General features: G+C 44.1%; 1 long non-coding RNA gene across 1 annotated transcript in view; it reads right to left on the minus strand.

Annotated features, from left to right (window-relative positions):
• Positions 1 to 1,537: 1,537 nt before the first annotated feature.
• The window catches only part of LOC137369647 (uncharacterized), a 78,200-nt gene continuing 53,616 nt past the window's right edge, over positions 1,538 to 26,121 (minus strand). Inside the window, exons 3-4 of the long non-coding RNA XR_010974991.1 lie at positions 4,565 to 4,857; positions 1,538 to 3,983 (exon numbers count right to left, since the gene is read on the minus strand). This is a non-coding gene — a long non-coding RNA (uncharacterized lncRNA). The remainder of the gene's footprint in view (positions 3,984 to 4,564; positions 4,858 to 26,121) is intronic.

Genomic DNA, 26,121 nt, shown 5'->3' on the forward strand with positions numbered 1-26,121 from the left:
TGTCTATAATTACATGCAAACACCTTGGCAACAAATATCTGTAGCTGTTCTGGGTGCCCCAACCCCCACTCCCCACCCCACTGCAACTTCAGCAAGAGTCTGCTGGAATAGCCAGAATCTAGGCTGGCAGACCAGATATGTAAGTACTGGCCTAGAAGTATTGAGGCTGCTGCCCACACCAAGCATGGTCATGGTGGTGATGGTGGGTAGGGATTTCCTACATCAGGAGTTCTTGCATCCAGGACTCTCAGCGAGACCCAGCATGCGATTAGTGGAAGTCTGCCTGTACCCACACACCAAGAGATGGAAGTGAGACCCACTCAGAGCTGGGATTGTGATCTGGACCCCTGAAGAGACTGAGAGAAAAATGTTACATTTTTAAATGTGGCAAATGAGGTAACCTGCCCTGAGCCCAGAAAGAACTTTGCTCTTTCCAGTAATCTGGGCTCTGTTCATGATCTCTATTCATTACGAAGAAGAAGCATGTCACCAGCAGGTAGAATCAAAGAGGTAAACTATTATCATTTGTGGAAAATAAATACTGTGCTTTCAACCTGTGTGGTGTGCATAGAATTTGATTGCTAAGTGTCAAACTGCAGTGATCCATACAACTAATCAAAACTTAACTATGAAAGCAAATCTCTCATCATGAAAAAAGTGTTTGGCAGGTTATTTTTGTCGCTTAGGAACAACTGTGTTGAGATTGAAATATAAACAGAAAGTGCTGGAAAAACTCAGCAGATCTGGCAGCAGCTGTGGAGAGAGAAGCAGAGTTAACGTTTCAGGTCAGTGACCCTTGTCACCACTCACTCTAATCACAGTCACTGCGACACCCTTCATTTTGGAAGGCACCAAGTGGCATAGGGAAGGGTTGCCAACTCAATCTATTGGCCAAGATAGGATGCGTGTGGTGGTAGTTGGGCAGGGGAACATAAAGAAGTGAAGAAGAGACAAATAAATAAATAAAAAAAGTCGTGAGAGTCAGGGAATTAATAAAGGTTTTCAAGACTTGGAATGGTTTTTAGAGTGTAAATAGTGAAAGATTGTTTCTGGTGGTTGGCTAACTGGTAATAAGAGGACAATTACGAGAATAACAAAGGGGAATTTGGAAGACATTTTTTCACATGGAGAATGTGGAACACAGTGTCACAAGTGGCTATTGAAGCAGAGAATATAACATAATTTAACAGGGATAAAGAAAAAGAAAAACAATTCAGCTGCTGGAAATCAGAGCCAACAACAGGAAATGCTCGAAACACTGAAGAGGTCAGTCAGCTTCTGTGTTGAGAAAAGGATAGGTGATGTTTCAGCTGTGGGCCTTTTTTAAAAATCTAATTTAAAAAGAATTGGATAAGTATTTGGAAAGAAAGAATTTAAAAGGCTGGAGGGAAATGGGATTAGAGTTGACAGCACAAACTGAACAGTTAACAGGCATAATGAGTCAAATGGGTGCTGTAATTTCTCTGAGTGCAGAGGCAGAAAATCAATTTTTACTGTAAAATTAGAATATACATGTAAAATTGTTACATACCTGTAATATGAGAACATACATGCCAAATCATAGAGGTCATATTAATATCAGTATGCCATGTCAAATCAGTACTCACATACTAATATATTAAGTCACTCTGAAATGAAGTTAGCTGTAACACAAGCATAGCAAGTGTCAGTCACCAATGCTCAAAGGATGTTAATGGTCACGCGTATTGCCATTTGTCAACTGGTGAAGGTTAATTTTTACTCCCAAAGTGATGTCTTCCTTCTGTTAACACGCTGTTGACTGTGAAGTGCATGGCGTTACACTTCCGAGCAGTTTTCCAGACTTGGTTGATTGTTAACTAAATTATCCTGGGTTTCTGCATGAGTGTCATTTTCTTTAAATCCTTGCCAGAGGTTATCCGTGAGATTCATTTTCTGACCCCCTCTCTCCCATTCTTTTTCCTGTCAATAATAATGGAATAATACAGCTCTAGGGTAGTGTCCATTTAACATGTGGAAAACATATATAGGCAATCAGAGCTGACCCAGTATAACCATGATTTGAATGCTATTCGTTTTGGTGCTTGCAGTACTTTGGCGTATGTCACTCTATCTTATTTAATTTTAATGGGAGATTGTATGTACATTTGGTGGAATCTTTCTAATGCTGCACATGCTGATTGTCTGGATTTTATAGCTGCTAGGCTGGGTTATTTTATTTGCTTTATTAACATGTACTCAGTTTCATCCACTTTGGTTCGGGCACAAACATTTTATTAATGATGAAGTATAGAGATATTATGGCTGAACAGTGTGGTTCCTGGAATATTGGCTTGCTTTGAAATAATGTTGTGTGCTGCGCACAGCGAGCAAGGAGCAGCAATAAATTGGTCCCAGGTGCAACCTCCTCAGGGACTTGTTCCCTTGTCTGAGACTGTCATTGGGGGTGGAATATCTTGATGCCTTTCATGGAGAGACCTTTGGTAGGAGTGGTGGAAAAAGAGTTTAAGCCCATCCCTCTAATCTTTAGGTGCTTCTTGGCAGATCTTCAGGAGTACTTCTCCCATCTCAACTTCACTGAGGAACAAGGGCCCTGATATTTAAAGGGAGACAGGGTGGGAGCAGGAACGGGGGTGGTGGGGGGTGGGTTTGTAACAGCCAGAAAACCCAGAAATGGAGGATCTGCTGAATTTAATGGAGGACCTCATTTGTAATCCTGCTGGCAGCCAATAAGGTTAAGATGTTGACTGGCTGTCAGGAGGGAAGGCCTGTGCTGGAAGGCTGCAGCCAAGAAGTGGAGAGGTGGTAAAGAGGGAGAGGAAGATCACGGATCGGGGGGAGATCATGAGTCGGGACAGTTCGCAGGGGACTGAAGAGAAGCTGGGTCAGGGGAGAAATCGCGGGGAGGTTGAAGAGTAAGAGGAGGATGGGTTGGGAGATATTGTGGGGGATTGAAGAGATGGTGGCTTGCGGACATATTGTGGTGGGGGAGGAGTGTTGAAGAGATCTTGGGTCCGGGAGAGATTACAGTGGGTGGGGAGTGGGGGGAGGGGCGGTGATTTGAAGACACTCTTAGTTGGGGAAGATCATGAGTCGGGGGAAGATCATGGTTCAAGGGAGATCTTGGGGACTTCAAATCATTTGATGGGTTGCGTGGGGGGGGGGCTTTGGATTGTGCGGAGGAGGGAGGTTAGTTTGGGGAGGGTTGCTGGGTGGAAGCAGTCCTGCTCCTCCTGGTCCACAGGCAGTGCTGGAAAGTTACTTAGCTGCTGAATGTGTCTCCTCTTGCATCACTTCAGCTGTGAGTTTTTCAAGCCCTGGCAATCTGGCCAGCAGCCATTAAATATAAAAGTCTGTTAAAATTTGAGATGTACAGTCAAATTAAAATATTTAAAAACTGACCCGTGTCTCGAGAGCAGGTTACTTGCCCACCCACCCCAACCTGCTTCCATTCAAGCTGAAAGTGGGTATGCTTGAAGTTCCTGTAAAAAGCGTTGCCAGCTGTCTGAGCTCTCAGGAGAGGCTCTGTCATGGTGGATGTTACTGTCCTGCTCTAGGAGCTCTCCTTGTTGGAAAGAATGGTCTCCATGCTCTGTATGAATTCCAGACATAAGATGGAACTGGACATCTCCATGCTCTGTAACTTTATGCACAAGCTTGCTGGCAGGTTGTCTTAATGCACCAAGAATTTCTTGTTCCATGCCCATCAGTCTTCTTTATTCAGCTAGGCCCTCAGAGCCTTCATCTGAGTCCTTTACAGCAGAGCTAGTATGTGAGCTTACTCTGCGGTGAGCTGGCACCTGTGGCATCCTATTCCCTCTGACGTAGCCGCAGCACACTTGGGTCCGCACTTGTAGATTCTTCATCTAATCTAACCCCTAATGTTCATGTGGTGTTGGTATCTGTGCTGGTGGCTGAAAGAGTTAGATCAAGTGACGGTACATCTTCATAATCACTGCCATCCTAGTCTTCCGCTGGCCGCAGGACTTCCACATTCTGAGGAGCTGAAATGACAAACAGCCAAAGGGTTAGCTTGTGGTGTGCGGGAGAGCAGAGAGGAAGAAATGTGTGTTTGAAGCATTTGTAGCTTCTCATGCAGAGTGTGTGGGGTGAGGGACAAGTCAGAAAGGACAAGAAGAATGAGACGGAAAGAAACCCTGCTCGGCGAGTCCTCCAGCATCACCAGTGGCCACAGTTTTCATTCTGTCCCATCCCATCACTGTCAGCATGGTCCCTTCAATGGGGAACAAGGTATATTAACACGCTAGGTCCCTTGATGCCCGCTGCCTGGTGTCATGCATTATCTTTTTCTGGGGACGTGTGTTAGTGAGAGTCTTGCAAGATGATTGGGGAATATGGCTGTCATGGTTAAATAGCTGCTAGTGTGTGTGTGAGATGTGCGTTGCGGGTGTGAATGTTGTAATAGTGCTGAGTGTGAGAGGATGAGGTAAAGAATATTGTGGTGTACTTCTCTGTTTGGTGCAGAGTGCATGTTACTGGGGGAGGGGATTGACATGAGTGCTGCAATGAATGTGGTTGTGAGTGGTTCAGCTGTGATAAGAAGGCACTTGAACAGTGGTCTTACCTTGATAACACCAGTCAAATCATTGAACTTCTTCTTGCACTGTATCCATCACCTGAGAGCAATGGTCTTAGCGTGGACCTCATTGGTGATTTTCTTCTATTAATTCCCTATTGCCAGCCTCGAGGGCTTCCTGCCCCCTGGGGAATAAAGGACTTTGCTCCTCCTCTCCACTTCCAGCACCAAGGCCTCCAGTGCAGCATTTGAGAACCCTGCTGCCCACTCTTTCCCTGTTTCAGCCATTTCAGTGTTTCACTTGGCAGTTTTTCACAGCACTTCTTGCAGCCTCGCTGCACCTAGAAGATAACATAAGAATAGAAGAAATAGGAGCTGGAGTAGGCCATTCAGTCCTTCGAGCCTGCTCCACCACTCAACAAGATCATGGCTGATCTTCTACTTCAACCCCACCTGCCCACACCATTCCCATATCCCTTAATTCCCTTACTACCCAAAAATCTATCAACCTCTGTTTTGAATATATTCAATGACTGAGAATCCTTTAAGAGGAGCTGGGTACCTTTATGTAGCATGGGTGCCTCCCAATATTGCAACCCCTCCTCACCCCGAGAAACGTGCAGCCAATGAACAGCATAGGTAGCACTGGCTGCGTGCACAGGTCCTTAAAATGGGCCGGTAGCATGGATTTCATCTGCACTAGTAACAACTTCTGCAGATTATTAGCACATGGCCTCCACAAAACACCATTGAATTTCTAGGCTGCTATAGATGCTGTAGGTCTTTGACATCCTCCCCTTAATGGGCATATGCCCCATTATAAGCATTAGGCCACCTGGCACATATAAATGACCTGATCCCATAAATACGAGCAGGTGCAGATGTGTTCAGTCAGGTTGCATTTTGCATAGCTTGTACTCTGACAGGAAAGGGTGAGAAGAAAGTCAGTCCCTCCATAATGGAGCTTCAAGTAGATTGCTTTAACGCATCATTATAATGGGTGGGAATACTATTGGGCATAGTAACAGAAATACGTGAGGCAAAAATATAAACTGGCTGAAAATTCACCCTGCGTCCATGTCGAATCAATAATATTGGAGAATCAGTATTCCCATCTCATCATACAGTAAAAACAGGAATGCTTAAAATCAGTATTTATATGCAGAATAAATACAGTCGGTAAAGCAAAGTATATATTTTATAAACCAAAAAGTAAAAGGATTAATTTCACACAATGAGGGAAATACACATTTAAGTGTTACACCAGCTTAGAAGATTTGTATTTCCCTTTGAAACTTGGGTTTGAGTCCAGCCTGTATTGATGGAATGATAATCTCCTATCTCTGGCACCATGTGAAATGTATGCTGGCCAGTTAAACAATTACAAAGAACTGTGATTCATTTAAAAATTATTTTGTTGTTTTCTGCTTGTGTTTTTGAGAGTTGTTTAAAGAGTGAGTGCTGATGAAGGTATTGGGGCAGGTTGCTGTGGGATGTCGGGTCTGTGATTCGGAGCACATTAGTCTCTACTTCCCTGTTGTCTCCAGGCTATTTTGGATAAACAGCTGTAAGTTATATTTTCAGAAGAAAAATAAAATCAAGAATTACAATCCACTTTCATTTGTGTCTATAAAGTGAAAAATGGTCATTTGTTAAAGGCACATTGAGTGTGACACTGAGGTTTACAGAATAAGAAGGTCTCAGGTTCAATTCAGTACTGAATTACTTTATCACAGCTGAGGGGGCAGTGGGTAGGCTTTCAATATGCCTCAGCATCCTGGACAGGGAGAGGAAAAGCAGCCAGGGTTTTGTCTCCTGATTACTGGAGCCCTCTTGACAAATGAACTTGTGCGTATCTCGCTTGAGAACAGGTTGACGCTGAACTGTTTCCTTTTTAAGTCTTGAGATAAGGGCATCGCTGGCAAGGCCAACATATATTGCCCATCCCTAGTTGTCCCTGAGATGATGGTGGTGGACCATCCTCTTGAACCAGTCGGTATGGTGTTGTCAGGAAGGGAGTTCCAGGATTTTGACCCAATGACAATGGTGACATGGATCCTGATTTGATGCTTCAGTCACATCAGAGTGCTTCATCTGGTTTGATCCTTTTCGTTCCAGCAGTTTGTTACACCTAAGTGGTTTGCCTGGCAAAAAACAAGCACATCAGTTTGGGACGAGTCACCTCTAAGTCAAACTGGGTAAGGATGGTAAGTCCCCTTCCCTAAAGGACATTAGCAACCCAGTTGGGTTTTTACCACTGGCTCAGGGATAACGTTCTCACCTCTGAATCAGAACATTGTGGGTTCAAGTCCCACCTCAGGGGGCTAAATTTTGTCAGGCTCCGTGGTGGCAGGGGCTGGAAGATCGCACCGGCAGCGGCCTGCCACGGAGTCCGACACCGGGATTGCTGGGCCTGATCTTCCCGGATCTTCAGTGCGACAGGCAGCACTCATGCACCTTCACTTTCTTGTCCAGGGAAAGCTGGTGACAGTGAGGTGGTTAAGGGGGGATCAGAGCATTTTTAGTGCAGTGGGTCGGGGGGGGGGGGGGAGGGGGAAGGAGGGACAACGCTGCATTTTTAGCGTGTGGCGGGGGGTGAGAAGGGGTGACCTCTGCATTTTGTGCAGTTGGGGGGGCTGTGGGGAGTGGAATGGGAAAAGGGGTCGACTCTGCAATTTCAGTGTACTGGGGGGGAACGGGGCAAATTTTTTTTGTTTGTAGTTGAGGGGAGAACGGGGTCAACTATCATCTGTCAATACAGGCCTGGAAGCCAAACTGGCGCCAGCACCCGCACAGAAACAGGCAATGCTGTTGACAGCGTCGCCAAGGCTGCTCTGCCATGTGATTGGTGGGGGGAGGGCAGCCGCCCTTCCTATTGTAATGAGCTGCCGCATGCGAGATCACGGCGGCATGGTGGCCCAAAGACTTGAGTACAAAATCTGGGCTAGCACTCCAGTGTGATACTGCGGGTGTGCTGCACTCTCGAAGGTGCGGTCTTTCGGATGAGACTTTAAATCGCGGCCCCGTCTGCCCTCTCAGTGGATGTAGAAGATCCAGTGGTACAATTTTGATGAAGAAGGGGTGTTCTCCCAGTGTCCTGGCCAATATATATCCCTCAACAAGCATCACTAAAACAGATTATCTGGTCATTATTTTTTGTGGGTCCTTGCTTTATACAAATTGACTATTGTGTTTCCTACACTACAACAGTGCCTACGCTTCAAAAGTACTTCATTGGCTGTAAAGCACGAGATAAATGCAAGCTCTTTCTTTATTTGCCATGGCTGGATTGAAACTCATCATTAAAATATTAGAAACTCGCTGTCACGGTCCTGAGATGAGGAATGGTCATTTGGCTAAAGGCTATCCTCGAAATAGTACCGCAGCATAAGGTCGAATTGAAGAATTTGCACGCCTTACAATGAATGGATGTAAAATTCTGCACATGCCACTAGCTTTCCCAATCGAATTCCTGTGGTGTGAAGCTCTGTGCACAGAACATAAATGTATAAAACGTATCCTCGTGGCTGATTGGGTTCAGGTCTGGGGGACAGAAAAGGTGAGAGAAATGGAAATATATGTTCTATGATTGTTAATCATTAAGTGCGGATGAGATCATGGTTTAACTACACAGAAAATCCTGGCTGTCAAAATCTGACACATTTGACAGAATACAAAATAGTGAGAAAGATAGAACAGGGAGAATTTATACCGGGTTGCCCAAATTTCCAGAGGGAGGTTGGTGGAAATCTGCAGAAACAGTATGCTTGACTTTTCTTTGGCTTTTGCATGGATTCTATCCATTTCCCACTGAATATATAATGGGAGATTGGAAGAACCCCTGTTGGAATTCCAGGTGAATAAAACCATCTTTACAAACTCCACAGTCTGAGATTACTGCTTTATAATTACAGCCGTGCATCCATCAAATTCCGTTCAAAACATCTATTTTCTGTAATAAACTACAATCATAGTTGCTGCAGCAGACTGTACTCCCTAGTGCTTGGTTTGAACTGGTTATTATTCTTGCCATTATCCTTTTGCTGGCAGTACTGATAGAATTAGCATTCCAACTCTTATCTGAATCAATAATGTGACTGCCTACAATAGGCTGATGTTTCAGGAGTGACTGATAACACTGGCTTTGTTGTTGATTCAGCACTAGATGCTCTGAGGTGAGGCTGAGGGGTGAGTAAAGATTTCCGCTAATCACTGAGTTAGCAACTTGGTAAACATAGCGATAAGATTTCCTATGGTGCCTATTTGTAGAAAAATCATAAACACAATATAAAAGAGAAGCGTTACAAGTTCCTTTAGGAACATAGGAACATAGGAGTTAGGAGCAGGAGTAGGCCATTCGGCCCTTTGAGCCTGCTCCACCATTTGATAAGATCATGGCTGATCTGATTGTGGTCTCAACTCCACTTTCCTGCCTGACCCCCATTACCCTTGAATCTCTTGTTTATCAAAAATCTATCTAACTCAGCCTTGAATAAATTCAATGACCCAGTCTCCACTGCTTTCTGGGGAAGTGAATTCCACAGACTAATGACCCTCTGAGAGAAAACATTTCTCTTCATCTGTGCCTTAAAAGGGAGACCTCTTATTTTTAAACTGTCCCCCCTAGTTCTAGACTCCTCCACATCCTCCCGGTATCCACTCTATCAAGTCCCTCAGGATCTTATGGGCTGAATTTTTCCAGCTTGCTGCTGATCTCAGTGGCGAGCTTCACAAACTGTGGGGCGAATGCACAGGAATTATTCCATGGAGCCGCCGCGATATTTAGAGCGGCGGCTCATTTACATGGCCAGGGCGGTCCGCCCGCCCCAATGACGTGGAGGGGGCAGGTGCTCCAGCCCCGACAATGGCATCCGGCGCCACCGCGCAGGCGCCGGCACCATTTTTAAAGGCTTCAAGCCCTTTCAAATCATTTCAATTTTTCAAGTTATAGGGGACATAAAATTAAAGTGAAATATTTAATAAAAGTTTCAATCTCCTCTCCCACCCCCTCAGTGATTAAACAATTTATTAATTGCTCTCTCCCCCCAAAAAAATTTAACTAGCGATCCTGACTTTCACCCCCAAAGTTTACAACCTTTAACCTTCAATTCCATCCCACCATCCCCTCCACCAATCACAATGGCTTTCTGCGCTCTCCTCCCTCCCGCCCTGAAAACCTACCTGCTCCCCCCTTCCTAACCAGCATTCTGCCTCAGATCTCCGAACGGAGATTTGAAGGTGCGGGAGTTCCGGCACCCTGCCGGAATATCACAACGGGACGGCTGGCGTGACGAGGTAAGTATTTATTCATTAATCTAAATAAATTAATAATATTTTAATCATGTTCCCATCGCAGAGTGGTGGGGTGGGGGGGGGACGCCGCCACGAGGCCTCACTGCCACCGGTAATATGAGGCAGGGCCTTCCCGACGCCGAGACCCATGGGGAGGCTCTCCCAGAGGTATTTTCCAGGCCCCCCCCATCACGACCCCTGACGTCAGGGCCCTGGTAAAATCCAGCCCTATATGTTTCAATAAGATCACCTCTCATTCTTAACTCCAACAGGTTTGGGGCCAACCTGTTCAACCTTTCTTCATAAGATAAACCCTTCATCCCTGGAATGAGTTGAGTGAACCTTCTCTGAACTGCTTTTAATGCAATTATATCCTTTTTTTAAATAAGGAGACCAAAACTGTATGCAGTACTCCAGATGTGGTCTCACCAAGGCCCTGTACAGATGTAGTAAAACTTCCCTACTTTTACACACGATTCCCCTTGCAATAAATGCCAACATTCCATTTGCCTTCCTAATCACTTGCTGTACCTGCATTATAACCTTTTGTGATTCATGTACCAGGACACCCAGATCCCTCTGTACCATCGAGTTCTGCAATCTCACTCTATTTAAATAGTATACAGATTTTCTATTCTTCCTGCCAAAGTAGACAACTGATCCCTATGGCATTCTACTAGTTACAGCTTGCCAACTCGAAAATGACCCATTTACCCCTAATCTCTTCTTCCTGTTAGCTAACCAATCCTTTATCCATGCTATTATGTTACCCACTACACCATGTGCTCTTATCTTGTGTAGTAACCTTTGATATGGCACCTTTTGGAAATTCAAGTACACCACATCTACAGGTTCCCTTTTATTCATCTTGCTTGTTACTTCATCAAAGTACTCTACTAAATTAGTTAAACATGATTTCCCTTTCACAAAACCATGTTGACTCTCTCTGATCCCATTATGATTTTCTAAGTACCCTGCTATAACAGATTCCTTAATAATAGATTCTAGCATTTTCCCTATGACAGATGTTAGCCTAACTGGCCTATATTTTCCTGTTTTCTGTCTTCCTCCTTTCTTGAATAAAGTTGTTATATTTGCTATTTTCCAATCTGTTGGGACCCTTCCAGAATCTAAGGAATTTTGGAAGATTATAACCAAAGCCTCTACTATCTCTGCAGCCATTTCTTTTAAGACCCTAGGATCCAGGCCATCTGATCCTGTGGACTTGTCAGTCTTTAGGTCTAATAGTTTTCCCAGTACTTTTTCCCTGGTAATGGTGATTGTTTTAAGTTCTTCCCTCCCTTTCACCTCTTGATTTTCAAGTGTCTTTGGGAACTTTTCTAAGACTTCTACAGTGAAGACAGGCACAAAATACCTGTTCAACACCTCCACCATTTCCTTCTTTTCCATTATCAATTCCTCAGACTCACTGTCTGGAGGACCAACACCAGCTTTAGTTACTCTTTTCCTATTTAAATACTTATAGAAACTCTTACTATCTGTTTTTATATTACTAGCTAGCTTTTTCATACTCTACTTTCTCCCTCTTTATTTATTTTTTGTCATTCTTTGTTGGTTCTTAAAATCTGTCCAATCTTCTAACCTACCACTAATCTTTGCACATTTGTACAGTGTTTCATTCAATTTGACACTATCCCTAACTTCCTTATTTAGCCATGGATGATGTATCCTTCTCAAAGAGTCTTTCTTTCTCACTGGGATAAATCTTTGCTGAGAGTTATTAAATATCTCCTTAAAAGTCTGCCACCACATCTCTACTGTCCTACCTTTTAACCTAGTTTACCAGCTCACGTTAGCTAGCTCTGCCTTCATACCCTTGTAATTACCTTTATTTAGGTTTAAAACACTAGTCTTAGACCCACACTTCTCCCCTTCAAACTGAATGTAAAATTCTATCATGTTATGATCATTGTCGCCGAGAGGCTCCTTTACCATGAAGTTATTGAGTAATCCTGCCTCATTGCACATTACCAGGTTGAGAATAGCCTGCTCCCTGGTTGGCTCTAGAACATACTGTGCTTAGAAATTGTTCCAAATACACTCGATGAACTCATTTTTCAGGCTACCTTGCCAATCTGATTTGCCCAATCTACATGTAGATTAAATTCACCCATGAACCCATGATTATTGTGTTTCATTTCTTACATTTCCAATTTATTTTTTCCTGTATTCTGTGTCCTACAGTATAATAACTGTTAGGGGTCTATAAACTACTCCCACAAATGACCTTTTACCTTTATTATTTCTTATCTCTACCCAAACTGATTCTATGTCTTACTCTTTCAAGTTAAGGTCATCCCTCACTACTGCACTAATGTCATCCTTAATTAACAGAGCTACCCTACTACCTTTTCCTAGCTTCTGGTCTTTTTGAAATGTCAAATATCAGTATTCAATATTCAGGTCCCAGCCTTGGTCACCTTGCAACCATGTCTCTGTAATGGCTATCAGGTCATACATATTTATTTCTATCTGTGCTAACAATTCATCCATTCTGTTATAAATGCTGTACACATTTGGATACAAAGCTTTAATTCTGTCTTTTTACCATTTCTGCAATCTCTGGCCTTATCTGTTAAGTTTGAATGCTTTGTCCCTGCAACACTCTGGTTATTATTACCCAAATCATTACCCTGCTCTATTACCTCATTGTTTCCCTTTGATTTCCACATCTCTTCTCACATGATCCCTTTCCCCCACTATTTAATTTAAAGTCCTCTCTACCACCCTTGTTATATGACTCACCAAAACAGTGGATCCAGCATGGTTCAGACGAAGACCGTCCAAATGGTATAGCTCCCACTTCCCCCAGTACTGGTGCTATGAATCCCTATGAATCAAAACTCATTTCTCCCACATCAGTCTTTGAGCCATGCATTCATCTCCCTAATCTTATTTACCCTATGCCAATTTGCTTGTGGCTCAGGTAATAATCCAGAGATTATTACCTTAGAGGTTCTGCTTTTTAATTTAGCCCTTAGCTGCTCATACTCCCTATGCAGAACCTCTTTTCTAGTCCTACCTATGTCATTAGTACCCATGTGGACCACGACAACAGGATCGTCCCCTCCCATTGCAAGTTCTTCTCCAGCCCCGAGCAGATGTCCTGAACCCTGGCACCGGGCAGGCAACACAGCCTTCTGGACTGTTGCTCTGGGCTGCAGAGAACTGTGTCTATCCTCCTGACTATACTATCTCCTACTCCCACTACATTCCTAGTTACTCCTCCCACTTGAATGGTTTCCTGTACCATGGTGCCATGGTCAGTTTACTCATTCACCCTGCAGCCCTGGCTCTCATCCATACAAGCTGAAAGAACCTAAAATCTGTTGGACAATTACAAGGGCTGAGGCACCTCCACTTCTACCTCTTGATCCCCTTACCTGTCTCACTCGCAGTCACATCCCACTGTCCCTGACCACTGACCAAATCAGATGACCCTATCCTAAGGGGTGTGACTGCCTTCTGGAACAAAGTGTCCCGGTAACTTCCCCCCTCTCAGATGCATCGCAGTGTCCTTAGCTCGGCCTCCAGCTCATCTATTCTGAGCCAAAGTTCCTCGAGCCTTAGACACTTACAGCAGATGTGGTTGCTGTGGATCACACTGGTGCCCACCTGCTCCCTGTTTTAAAAGAGTAAACTGAGGCAATCCTTCCTCTATGTTTATAATATTGATGACACATAGCAACCAGGTGAAACCTTCACTCAAGGTCAGTACGCTTCAGAGAACTTGAATCCAAATGAGTCTGATACCACAGAGTTTTTGGAGCTGGTAACTTTGTTTAAGCTAGGAACCAGAGTGAGATTGCACTCAGCTGGTGCAAAGGTGCGACTTCTCTACCGTATTTATGCCTGCATTTAGAGAAAGTGAGCTTTCCAGTCAGTTCACCCACTATATTAAAATAAATGACCTTCCTTCAGCATGCTGACTTGCTGCTTGGCATTCCTCAGTTCATAAAAACACAGGTATAAAACCTGTGAACAAATGGACTATCAAAATCTCCTAGAACTCTGCATTCCTAAGTAGAGAGTCAGAAATTCTATGTGCTGGCTGGCAAATAAAAAAGTAACACTGAAACATGATGAACATTTAACAACGGGCTTTTATTTTTACATTTCTCAAGCAGTCAACAAACCATTTTTGAAATGCCCAAAAATTCATCTGGGGTGACTGCAGAATACCTGTAAATCAGAGACCTCGACAGGAAGCCACTTTGAAACAGGAGACTTGTAGAAACAGGAGTAGGCCATTGAGTTCCTCGAACCTGTTCTGCCATTCAGTTAAATCAAGCCTGATCTATATCTTAACTTCATCTACCCGCCTTAATTCCACATCGACTCAACAAATAAAGGCATGCACAGGACTCTAGAGATATTTTAGCAGAAGGGGAGAAGACAAAATGAATTATTGAGTTTATTGAAAATGAACTTGCAGCAGTTTACCATGTCTTTTGCTGTCCATCATAGAGAACCATCATGCTGTTCTCCTTCAGCTGGAAGGGTAGGATAGCAGGAGGCCCTTGTCTCTTTGTGATATTGGCTACATCAATGTTTCTTCACAGGGTAGAATAGACTTTTATGCCCATTTACTTCTATCACTCAGGATGGAGAAATCTGTCATTGTGATACACTTTACTTGAGAAGCAGTAAAACACAATATATACTATCCATGTATGCCAGTCAAACCCAAGAGTTGAAACCAGGGAGCAAGCTTGGGACTTTTACTATTTATAAATCTCTTCTCTTATTTCCTTGTTTCTCCCATTTTGTTGTTGTATGTCTCAAATCTACTTTCATTCGCTTCATCAATTATAAAAAAAATTGTGTTTGAACATCTCAATCATTCCAAATGTCTCACAGATTTGTACTGTTTTTAAGCCATGGAGGACGTATAATAGGGAAGTGCGAAGGAACTATTAATATTTCACCAGTGAGGACAGCCTCACAAGAGACCAAATGCCATTGTTTGAAGATATACGATTGTAAAATAATAAAACGCAATTGCATTTTATTTACAGAATGATAGATTGTAGCTGCGTTGGATGAATGAAAGTATACCTTTATGCTGAGACTCAGGGACCTGGAGCTGCTTGAGGAGAAGTATTTTAATGCTACTGTGGTGAATTTTAATACATTTGGGGGTCATTTTAACTTTTATAACTGGACGAATGACAGGTGATAGTGAATCGGTTGCTGATTTAACACCCTGTCTGACTTTCCTCTCCATTGATGTCAATTGAAAAGAAATCAGGTAAGGTGTAAAATGGGCTGCCAATTTGCTATCATCTGTTTTTCACCTGGCGATAATGGTTAAAATTATCCACAAATACTTCACTGCCTCAATTAGCTCTCTTATCCATCTTATCAACATAAGTTTATATCATCTTACATTTAGCAAGGGCATGCATAATCAGAAAAAAAAAACCTATATATAAAACAAGACGGTGCTTTATGGTTTTGGAATCATTGGGTTGAAAATAAACTGTGACTGCAGCGATGGTCAGGTTGATCTGTTCATATGAAACTCCTTTGGACACCATTTTAATGAAGGTGCAAGCTCACATCTTTGTTATAACACTGTTAGGGACATTTCATCCAACCACATCCCTAACTAATATCATAGAGCACATTTCAACCTTCATCTGCCTCCAAAACAAATCCAAATGTTTTGGAGACGTTTCTTATCAGGAACTCGTTGTTGTAATTCATTAATTTATTATGCCAGTGACAAATGTTATGTTCCTAAGAGCCATGACTTCATCACTTGCCCTGTGGAAAGGAGGCATTGGCTGAACAAGCCACAGAGCTTTCACTGGGTGTAGATTTCCTTTCTTTCAGATGGCACCCATGTGAGTATTAACCCAAAGCCTATAAAATCAACAAGGTTTGCACTCAGTTAATGTTCAGGTGATATCTGACCACAGAAACATCATAATGCAGGTCAATGGCAGTTATCCAAGTAGCAGTCATGATGCTTTCAATATGTGGCTGTCCAGTGTGCCTGCATTTTTGAAAGCAGAATAAGCACCAGGAATTGACTCTTAGGAGAATAGGGATAACCTCTGATACTGACCATTCTGTGAAAGCCCTGAACAGTAGAAGAGCACCTCAGGCTGCAATCCAGGGCATCTGTTTGCTGTTCCATGACTGCCGAATCCACTAGCATGAAAAGTGTGTGGCTTTGGCAAATGAGAATGCAATAAAGAAGGAGCTTGGAATTCTAAAGTATCTTTCACCACCTCGGGATGTCCCAAAGTGTTTTACACATATTGGTCAGGACACCAGGAAGAACTCCCTTACTTTATCATGGGATCGTTTACGTCCAGCTGAGAGGGGAGATGCCTTATCTGAGGGATGCCACCTCTGACAGTGATGCTCTCCACAGCATGGTACTGAAATGCTGGCCTGGATTATGTGTGCGAGCCTCTGCAATGAGACTTGAACCCACAACCTTGTGGCTTAGAGGTGATAGTACTCAGAGGTTACCAGACATGTGCCATTAGTGATGTGCTTCACAGGAAACGTGTGGAGAAGTGAGGAGGACATCCAACATTACATTCCTCCTCATACCAGCTAACCTCTTTCTTATTTGGATCCAGATACAACAGACCTGGATAACTGTAATGGCTCAGTTAGTGACCTTCCTCTATGTACCTGTGCTTTTAATAAATACTGAAGTTACGCTACAAATAGGGCCACCTCCTTTGGTACACCTCCTGCAGCAGGACTTCTGACTTTTCAGCATCGATGGGAGCAGTGTTGGCTTCATATTTCCACTGTCACATTGTAAACGATGAGTGTTTTTTTTTTGCCCTTTAAGCGGTGAACTGCAAACCTACTAATTGATCTTTCTCAGCCAAATGTGCTATCGGCTCTCGAGCAGGACATTCTGGAGGATGTTTAGCCTGTGGTGTGATTGAAATTGCTGAACAATGAAGTCTCTAATGAGATTAATATATGTTTGGGAGCTGGAGAAGTGATGCCGTATCTCTGGGAAAACTTTTCGTGTGCCAGTATTTAATTTTAGGGGAAGAGATTTCAGCCCTAAAAGTTTGCATAGCCCATCCCTGCCATCGGTCAGTTCAACACCGTTTTTGCCTGACTTCCAAAAGCAGGGTACTGAGCTGACCCTATGAACATTTCCGGGGTCTGCCTGCATACTGTGGACCTGCTGCAGGGGTGGGAAGTGGCTGTGACTGGGTGCTCACAAGTTGGTGGTACTTAATCATTTGCCACTGCAGAATTTATAGTCCAGCAACAGCTTAAGAGGGAAGCTATAATGATTTTTCAAATTTGGGAGACAAAGTGTTAACAAAATACTTTGGAAGGTTTGCAGGAGGGTGGAAAGCACTCAATTTTTTCTGTGGGAGCAGAAACATTTTGCTAAAGGAAGCGAAGGAAGTTTTTTTGCGGTGATTTCTGCAAGACATCAAAAAGAGCAGCTAGGGAAATGGACACAGATAACAAACATTGTGAATGCCACCTTAACCACAAAGTGCACCTGCAAACAAGGTTGAAGTAAGCCTAATGAACTTACCAGATCAGCCAAGGTAGTAGAAACTGACCTTCCATTAACACAGTGCACCAAACATTTGTGACAATCACACGTCCTTCCCCTCACACCTGTCTTAAATTACTTTCAAATTTAACCATGAATATCCCTGTAGCAGTCAGGTGCACTTAGCATCCTCAGCCTTCCCCTGCAACTGTTCCATTAGTCACGCTGTTACATATATACACCCTTATATATTCAGCCCACACGAATCCTCCCATCTAATGTAGCTGAGTGTGGAATGTACATGCATTACAATCACTCTGAGCTGCAAGTGGTTAGCATCGCAGCCTCACAGCTCCAGCGACCCGGGTTCAATTCTGGGTACTGTCTGTGTGGAGTTTGCAAGTTCTCCCTGTGTCTGCGTGGGTTTCCTCCGAGTGCTCCGGTTTCCTCCCACATGCCAAAGACTTGCAGGTTGATAGGTAAATTGGCCATTATAAATTACCCCTAGGATAGGTAGGTGGTAGGGAAATATAGGGACTGGTGGGGATGTGGTAGGAATATGGAATCAGTATAGGATTAGTATAAATGGGTGGTTGATGGTCGGCACAGACTCGGTGGGCCGAAGGGCCTGTTTCAGTGCTGTATCTCTAAAAAAAAAAGCTTACAATTGAATATCACTGTACGTCATCATAACAATTAAACTTCTCGTTTCTATTCTAATAGTCATTTGGTGGCACAGAACTTGGGTATTGCTGAAAACAGAGACATTTTGTCAAAGCTTTTCATCTTGCACTCATCAGGACAACCTACAAGAATGCTAATGCAAGAGAAAGCAACAAATTTATACTTTATGAGAAGAGAGTGCTGATAATCCTCAGTGTGCTAAGAATTACGCTGACAACCAATTTAAGATTGTGAGTCCGGCTCGCAGTGTGGTGCATTTGTGCATACTGGAAGCTACATATATTAATACACAGGGTCCTGTTCTTTGCAGACAGAAAGAACATGTACATACATTGCACCTGTCTCAGCTAAACAAAATAAGTGACAGCCATTCGCTGGTTCATTCCTCAGGGCAATGCCTTGACCAATCAGAGTCAGGCTGCTGGTTTAAATTACAAACAAAGCTTGGAAGTTAACTGTCAGTCACTGTAAACTGGTACAATCTCCATGGCAACGCCTCTGCCAATCACAGTTCATTTGCCAACTAATCAGCACTCTCTTCTCATACAGTATAAATTTGTTGCTTTCCTTTACATAGGCATTCTTGCGATTTGTCCTGATGAGTGCAAGACGAAAAGCTTTGACAAAATGTCTCTGTTTTCAGCAATACATTTCTATTGTGTTTGCAGGAGGAGACAGCATAAAATAAAGAAGATGGAACACAAATAGTAAGAGGATCGCCTGTCAATCTGTAATTCTGTATGAAAGAAAGAGCTTGCATTTATATAGCACCTTGTCAGTACAGCTCAACTCACTTTGCAACCAATGAATTGCTTTGAAGTGTAGACATTATTGTTAGGCAGAATAATGCAGCAGCGAAGTTATGCCCAGCAGTGTCATTCAGTAAATGAATGAGTAACTAGTTACTCTGTTTTTGCAGGTGTTGGTTGAGGATCACCTGGAGAATTCCCTGTTTTCCTTTGGACACTGTCATGGGATACTTCACGTCCAACTGAGCAAGCAGATAGAACCTTCGTTTAACGTCCCATCCAAATGAAGGTGCCTCTGACAATACAGCACTTCTGTCCTGCATCATAAAAACTGTCAACTTAGTTGATGCGCTCAAAGAATGGGATTTGAACCACAACCTTCTGACTCAGAGGCAACAGTTCTACCAACTGACACTTGAAGAGGCAGCAGTTAGAAATCTGAGAAAAGCAGATGGAGAAGTATGGCAGCTGATGCCAACACAAGCATTGTGGCAAGCATTTCCTTCTCATATTATTCTAATAATAGCATCATTATTATTAATAATAAAACAACAGATACACCTTTAATATAAAATTAGCCTCAAGGCACTTCACAGAATAATCGCAAGGAAACCAGATGAAGAGTCACAAAAGAGGCTATTAGGAGAGGTGACCAAGCGTAGAATTTTATAGGTCCCCTAGGAATGGGAAGTGGTGGGCCCATAAAATTGTGTGGGAAGGCAGAGTGCCTGTTGTCTTCCCGAAGCCTTCCAATTTAGTCTGGGGCAGGGAAGGCCGAAGATGGCCTTCCCGTGGGAGGCCAATTGAGGTCCTTAAGTGGCCAATTAAGGGCCACTTAAGGGCCTCCTACCACTGCTGATGGTATTTTATCAGCGGCAGGGGGCAGCTTTGCCAATTGAGGAGGCCGCCCAGACTCAAGGCAGCCTCTGTGTGGGCTTGGTGGGTAGGGGAGCCCACCTCTGTGGGCAAACTGTAACCCATGGAGGGCCCCCGGTGACATCACTCACCTCCCCTCCCCTCAGTAAACAACCCCCCCCCCGCCAGCTTGGTCCTGCCTCAGTGGCCCCAGTGAGCCCGCCCCCACTTGCCTGCAGTCCAGGCTCCACAGATGCTCTTCTTTAAGTGACTGCTGCAGTTCCAGCAGTGGCCACTACATCTGGTGGCGCTACTGAGTCTGCTGACCTGCCGACCCTCTGCTTGTTCGGCAGCATTTGGAGGCGGGTTCTGCTTTTTAATTTAGCCCCCAGCTGTTCATATTCCCTGTGCAGAACCTCTTTCCTAGTCCTTTCTATGTCATTGATACCCACGAGGATGATGACAACTGGATCCTCCCCCTCCCACTGTAAGTTCCTCTCCAGCCCTGAACAGATGTCCCGAACCCTGGCACTGGGCAGGCCACACAGACTTCTGGACTCTCGCTCTCGGCTATAGAGAACTGTGTCTATCCCCCTGACTATACTGTCCCCTACTACCACTACCTTCCTATTTACTCTCCCCATTTGAATGGTTTTCTGTACCATGGTGCCATGGTCATTTCGCTCATTCACCCTGCCTGTATACAAGCTGCAAGAACCTCAAATCTGTTGGACAATTACAAGGGTTAAAGCCTGAGCCACGAGCAAACTGCTGTAGGGTAAATAAGATTAGACAGTTAAATGTGTGTCTCAAAGATTGGTGTGGGAGAAATGGGTTTCGGTTCATGGGGCACTGGCACCAGAACTGGGGACAATGGGAGCTGTACTGCTGGGACGGTCTACACCTGAACCATGCTTGGACCGGTGTTCTGGTGAGTCATATAACTAGGTGGTAGAGAGAGCTTTAAACTAAGTAGTGGGGAGAAAGGGATCAGGTGAGAGGAGGTTAATTGCCTGAGCACCGTGAAATGCAGCTGGGGGTCCCCCAAAGGGCTGAAGTGGGGTTCTGCTCCCCTTTTGAGCCCAGCGTGGGGATCCCTGCCAGCTGCATAAAATCCAGCCCCAAGAGGCTGATTGATGAAAGTTGCTACTGTTCTATTTTTACAGCTATTGTCGATATCCTCCTCAAGGGTTTTGCTGTTCTCCTTCAAAGCCACTATCATAAACCTCATCTAATGCTATGAGTAGGGCCTACCTTAGAGACACTGGTATTTCCTTCCCAGTACTGTACTTATCATCCTCAAGGCTACTCCTGCTGCTGCTACTTCTTCTTTGCTCACTATAACTGCAGTCTCCTAGAGAATTCTGCTATTCAGTTCTGAGGTATATTAAATCCACTAATTCAAGCACATTGAAGGTCTATGGCTGGAATTTTACAGTGGGAAGATGGGAGCCAGCCTCCGACGTAAAAGTCAATGGTGAACCCGTTTCTGCCTCGCCTGGGAATCTGTTCCGTAATTTACGGGTTCCCAGGCTTTAATTGATCCGAGGCGGGACTTCCACCGCTTGAGGGAGGAGGTCCCGCCTCATTGAGCTGCTAGCCAATCAGCAGGCCAGCAGCTTTTAGTCCCAGCAGTGCCACTGGGAGCGGTGGCCACTGCTGGGACTGCAGCCCGGCTGAAGATATACGAAGATGTGGAGCCGGGAGGAAAGGTAGGTTTTGGTTACCTCACTGGGGGCAATCAGTTGGGCCCCGGTGAGGCAAGGGTGGTCGGTTGGGGGAAGGGAGGGGCGTGTTGGGTGCTGGAGGTGGTTGGGGTAGCGGGGGTGGCCCTCCATCAGGCGCCTGTGCCCGATGAGCAGGGCCCTCACCCCAGGACGATCAGCAGCTGCCTAGTTTTCCCAGGTGGCTTTTCCCGCTTTCCATGCATAAAATCCATGTGGAGGTGGGAGAAGACCCTTAAGTGGCCGTCAAGTGGCCATCTAAGGGCCTTGATTAGCCTGGGGTGGGTGGGCCATTTCTCGGCCCCCCAACCGCCCTACATAAAGGGAGCAGGATGGGAAAGCCTCCCGGAGTCTCCCGCTCCATTTTAAGCCACCCACTGCCACCATCCTGCTTATTGGGGTGGCGTAAAATTCTGGCCTATGTTTCAACTCAGAATGTTTTTTTATTAACTTGGAAATCCATCACTAAAAACATTCTGTTTAAATACTAATCTTCCTTCACTGTATTTGCACTCAATGTAATCACATTGTTAGAATTCAGAGAGAACAGGAAGGCTTTATTGATGTTGAAACCATGGAGCTACTGTTTCCTCTTGGTAGTGTGGGTCGGGTCATTATCCATGCGTGGCAGGATTCATGCTGCCAGTAGGTCCCCACCAATGCCACAGAGGAACATCAAGTGGTGCTGAAGTGGAGAAGCCACTGAAGCATCTGAACAGGTGGTGAGGGAACCTCCAGCTTCAACTAAGTGGCCCAAAGGGAGCATCAGTGACAGGAGGGACATAAGATGGATGGGAAGTTGGGTCTCAACCCCCTACTGGCAAGTGTTGTTTAACAAAGGAATAACTTGTGGCAGTACCAGCAGGAGCAGGGAGCAGGAAGTTTAGCTTAAGGTGGAAATACAGAGATAGGTCTTCTAAGAGTCTTATTTTTTCCCCATTTCATACCAATAGCACAAGTCCAATTCTGTCCTCTTGAACGTCCCTAACTTTAATCGCTTCACTCTTGGCAACAGTGCCTTCAGCTGCCAAGGCCCTAAGTGCTGGAATTCCCTCCCTAAATCTTTCGGCCTCTCTACCTGTCTCTCCTCTGTGATGTCCTTGGGACTTGAGTGAGGTTTAGCCGAGTTTAGTAGAAGATATGAGGCAGAGACAGAGACTGCAGCAGCTGAACATAAAGGCTTCTCCATTTATTTGTCTGTTTTAGTTTCACTTTCTCTTTGCTGGCATATGTGTTCTACAGCAGCCTCTAGAGTACACAATGCACAATACAATTGCAATTTCAAAACAGTACAACACTACATCCTCATTTAAGGCGCTGCTTAAAATCTACCTCTTTGACCAAGCTTTTGATCACCTCTCCCAATATCTCCCATGTTGCTCGGTATCAAATTTTGTTTGATAACGCTCGTGGGAAGCAATTTGGGATGTTTTATTTTGTTAAATGTGCTAAAGAATGCAAGTTGGTGTTGTTGTTTCATCTAGTGCATTGTATGAGGCCAACTGATAAGAGGGGGATGAATTATCCTGATGATAACATTTATCAAAATGTTGCATTTTATAACATCGTTACCATAAAAAATATTCAAAGACAGATGGAATAAAAATGGAAAATAAGATAAGGACTGGTGACTGAAAAACTTGGTCAAAGATATGGGTTTTGAGGAGATTTTTTTAATGTAGAGGGGATGTGAGCCCTGAGAAGATCATTTCAGATAGTAGGACCCAGGCACCTGATGGTTTTGTCACCAAAGGTGGGGCAAAGAGATAGATGGATTCACAAAAGGCTGAAGTCAGAGGAACATTTACTGGGGAAGAGTAGGCTGTCAGCCTGGAGGAGACTGCAGAGAAAGGTTGTAACAATACAATGAAGGGATTTAAAGATGAGGATGAGGGTTTTATATTTATTGCACTACGAAATAAGGAGCCTATGTAGTTCAGTGAGGACAGGTGCGATGGGTGAGCAGGACAAGATGCTGGACAGGATGAGCGCAGCTGAGTTTTGAACAGATTAATTTTTCATGAATAGTGAAGATAGGAGGCAAGGAAGGAAAGTACTGAAGTAGTCAAATCTGGAGATGCCGAAATATATGTGAGGGTTTCGACAGTGAAAAGGCTTAGGTAGAAGCAGAAGAGGACAATTCTGTGGAAGTAATTCCTTTTCTGATGGAGAGAAAAATAGTGTTTGAAACTCAGCTCAGTGTCCATCAGGATAACAAGATTGCAAGACTGTTCAATGGCAGAGAATGGCTGGAGAGGGGAATGGAGTTATTGGCAAGGGAGCAGAGTATGTGGTGGGGGCTGAAGACAAAGGCTTTCATCCTTCCAATGTTGAACTGGAGAAGGTTGTGCCTACACTAAGATCAGAAGTAGGACAAGCAGTCTATCTTTACTTGAAGTGGGGGTGGGGGGGTGGTCCAGAGATGGTGGAGTGGGGGAGCTGGGTGTTGTTGGTGGGTTCATGGTGGAAATCCCTGACTGTGTAAGAGAGAGAAAGGAAGTCATTTCTGGAGATAAGTTGGCTATGTTTGGACAGGTAGAATTGCAGCCCTGTGAGGGAAGTCCTAAAGCTGAAAAATAAAGAGGTGTTGGAAGAAGATGGCATGGTCAACCATGTTGAATGCAGTGATGAGGTTAAGAGGATGAGGAAGGATAATGCAGCATGTTCTCAGTTATGGAAGATGGTGTTTATGTTTCCTTAGGAGTATTTTGCAATAGCCTGTTCAAGGTGCGGAGGGAGAAAAGGAAGGGTAGACATAGGATCATTATTAGAAGACAAAAAGAACAACAGTGTGTTTTTTGAGGAGAGGATGATAACACTTATGAAGGGGAAAAGGAGAGGGAGCAAATCAACAATGCCAGTTGGCAAGGGGGCTTGGAAAAGATGAACTTTTTTATTTTAAAATACATTCATGATGTTCCTACACAAAATAACCAGAGCAGTTCTTCCCATATTGTTAGTTGAAGGAACCCAGAATGTTATGTTCATGCTTGTTGTAAATATGATCCCATCTAAAGAGGTGCGTATATCTGACATATAATTCTGTGTTTGGTAAAACTCGCAGAGGTGTTGTATTTCGGTTTAGTTTCCTTTGGACTAACACCTGCCAAAGAACATAGAGCAGTTTGAAAGTCAGGATCTGTGGTTCGCGGCAGATGTGATAAACCATTTCCTGTTGGTTATGTCATGCTAGACTCCCACCTGCCAAGAATGAGGCATATTAATTTTGCCATATGGACATTAAATTTCAAACTGTTGCTGAAGTGAAGAAAGGATTTGTTAAAAAAATCACCAGGCCCTTGGCTGGAAAAACATTTTTTGCATACCAGCATCCACGCTTGATAGGACAAAGGGGCTCCAATTTACCCCACAATGGACTTTGAGCACCAGGTATTGTGTGTAAGAAGAGACATTCCAGGGTCGGCTAAAACCAGCTAGTCACATGACTAACCTGCTTGGCAACCTGGGTTTTTCTGAATTGTACAAACAGTTTGAACTCAGAGTGTCTATTTGCTTTTGGATCGAAAAGACCTGTCCTACCTGGCTCGCCACAGCCTCTGCTGCCTGCTCCCATCTCTTTCTCACAGAACTCCAAATACACTGAAAACACATGAACACCAAGAGAGTAAACTCTCCTGAAGCAAACAAGGTTTAAGAAGAATACTTGGGCCCCAACGAAAAGCAAGAACTACCTACAATCAAGGACTCTACAGTGAGCTGAAAAATCCGTAACAAAAACCCTCTTCAGAGATTGCCTTAAACTTTTCCACTTTATTTCTTCTGCTCTGTTCTGTCTCTATCTGCATGTGTGTATTGCGTATGCATGCTTGCATGGGCACGCCATGTATCCGTAGGCGTTAACCGAATTAGATTTTCAGTTTAAGCTTAATAAATTTCAATCTTTCCTCTTTAAACCTAAGAAAGCCTGTTTGTGCTGGTTTCTTGACCTTATAATTTGGGCAGCACAGTGGCGCAGTGGTTAGCACCGCAGCCTCACAGCTCCAGCGACCCGGGTTCAATTCCGGGTACTGCCTGTGTGGAGTTTGCAAGTTCTCCCTGTATCTGCGTGGGTTTTCTCCGGGTGCTCCGGTTTCCTCCCACATGCCAAAGACTTGCAGGTTGGTAGGTTAATTGGCCATTATAAATTGCCCCTAGTATAGGTAGGTGGTAGGGGAATATAGGGACAGGTGGGGATGTGGTAGGAATATGGGATTAGTGTAGGATTAGTGTAAATGGGTGGTTGATGGTCGGCACAGACTCGGTGGGCCGAAGGGCCTGTTTCAGTGCTGTATCTCTCTAAAAAAAAAAGAAAGCAGTGAACAAGGATTCACCAAGGGGGAGCTAAAAACATGGTGCATTTAAAATTAAACCCTGTTACGGTAAGACCAGGTGAAGGCTGAGAGGGAACCCTGGACCACTTTCTCATTGGGTCATAACGGTTAATGTGTTGTGTTTGTTGGATAGTTTGATAAAGAGGTTCCAGTAGCACAGGTAGCTGACAACAAATATGTACAATTCCAAGTTCCATCATTCAAATTGTCTGATAATTCTATTCTTATCACTTATTCATGCTTTAATGAGTTGTTTAACATGTTTGGATAATCCAATTCTTTGGCACAAAAAGTGACCGACTTATCATAAATAGTCTGTATTTGCACCAGAACGGATCCTTCGGTGTTGAAATGAGGCCAGTTAAAATTTTATCTGAGTCCTCCAAGTTTACCCCCGAGCCTCTGATCTCATCCCCGAGGCCTCTGATCTTACCCCCTCCTCCTGGCCTCC

This window comes from Heterodontus francisci, chromosome 5, assembly GCF_036365525.1.
Source record: "Heterodontus francisci isolate sHetFra1 chromosome 5, sHetFra1.hap1, whole genome shotgun sequence".
Taxonomy (NCBI): Eukaryota; Metazoa; Chordata; class Chondrichthyes; order Heterodontiformes; family Heterodontidae; genus Heterodontus; species Heterodontus francisci.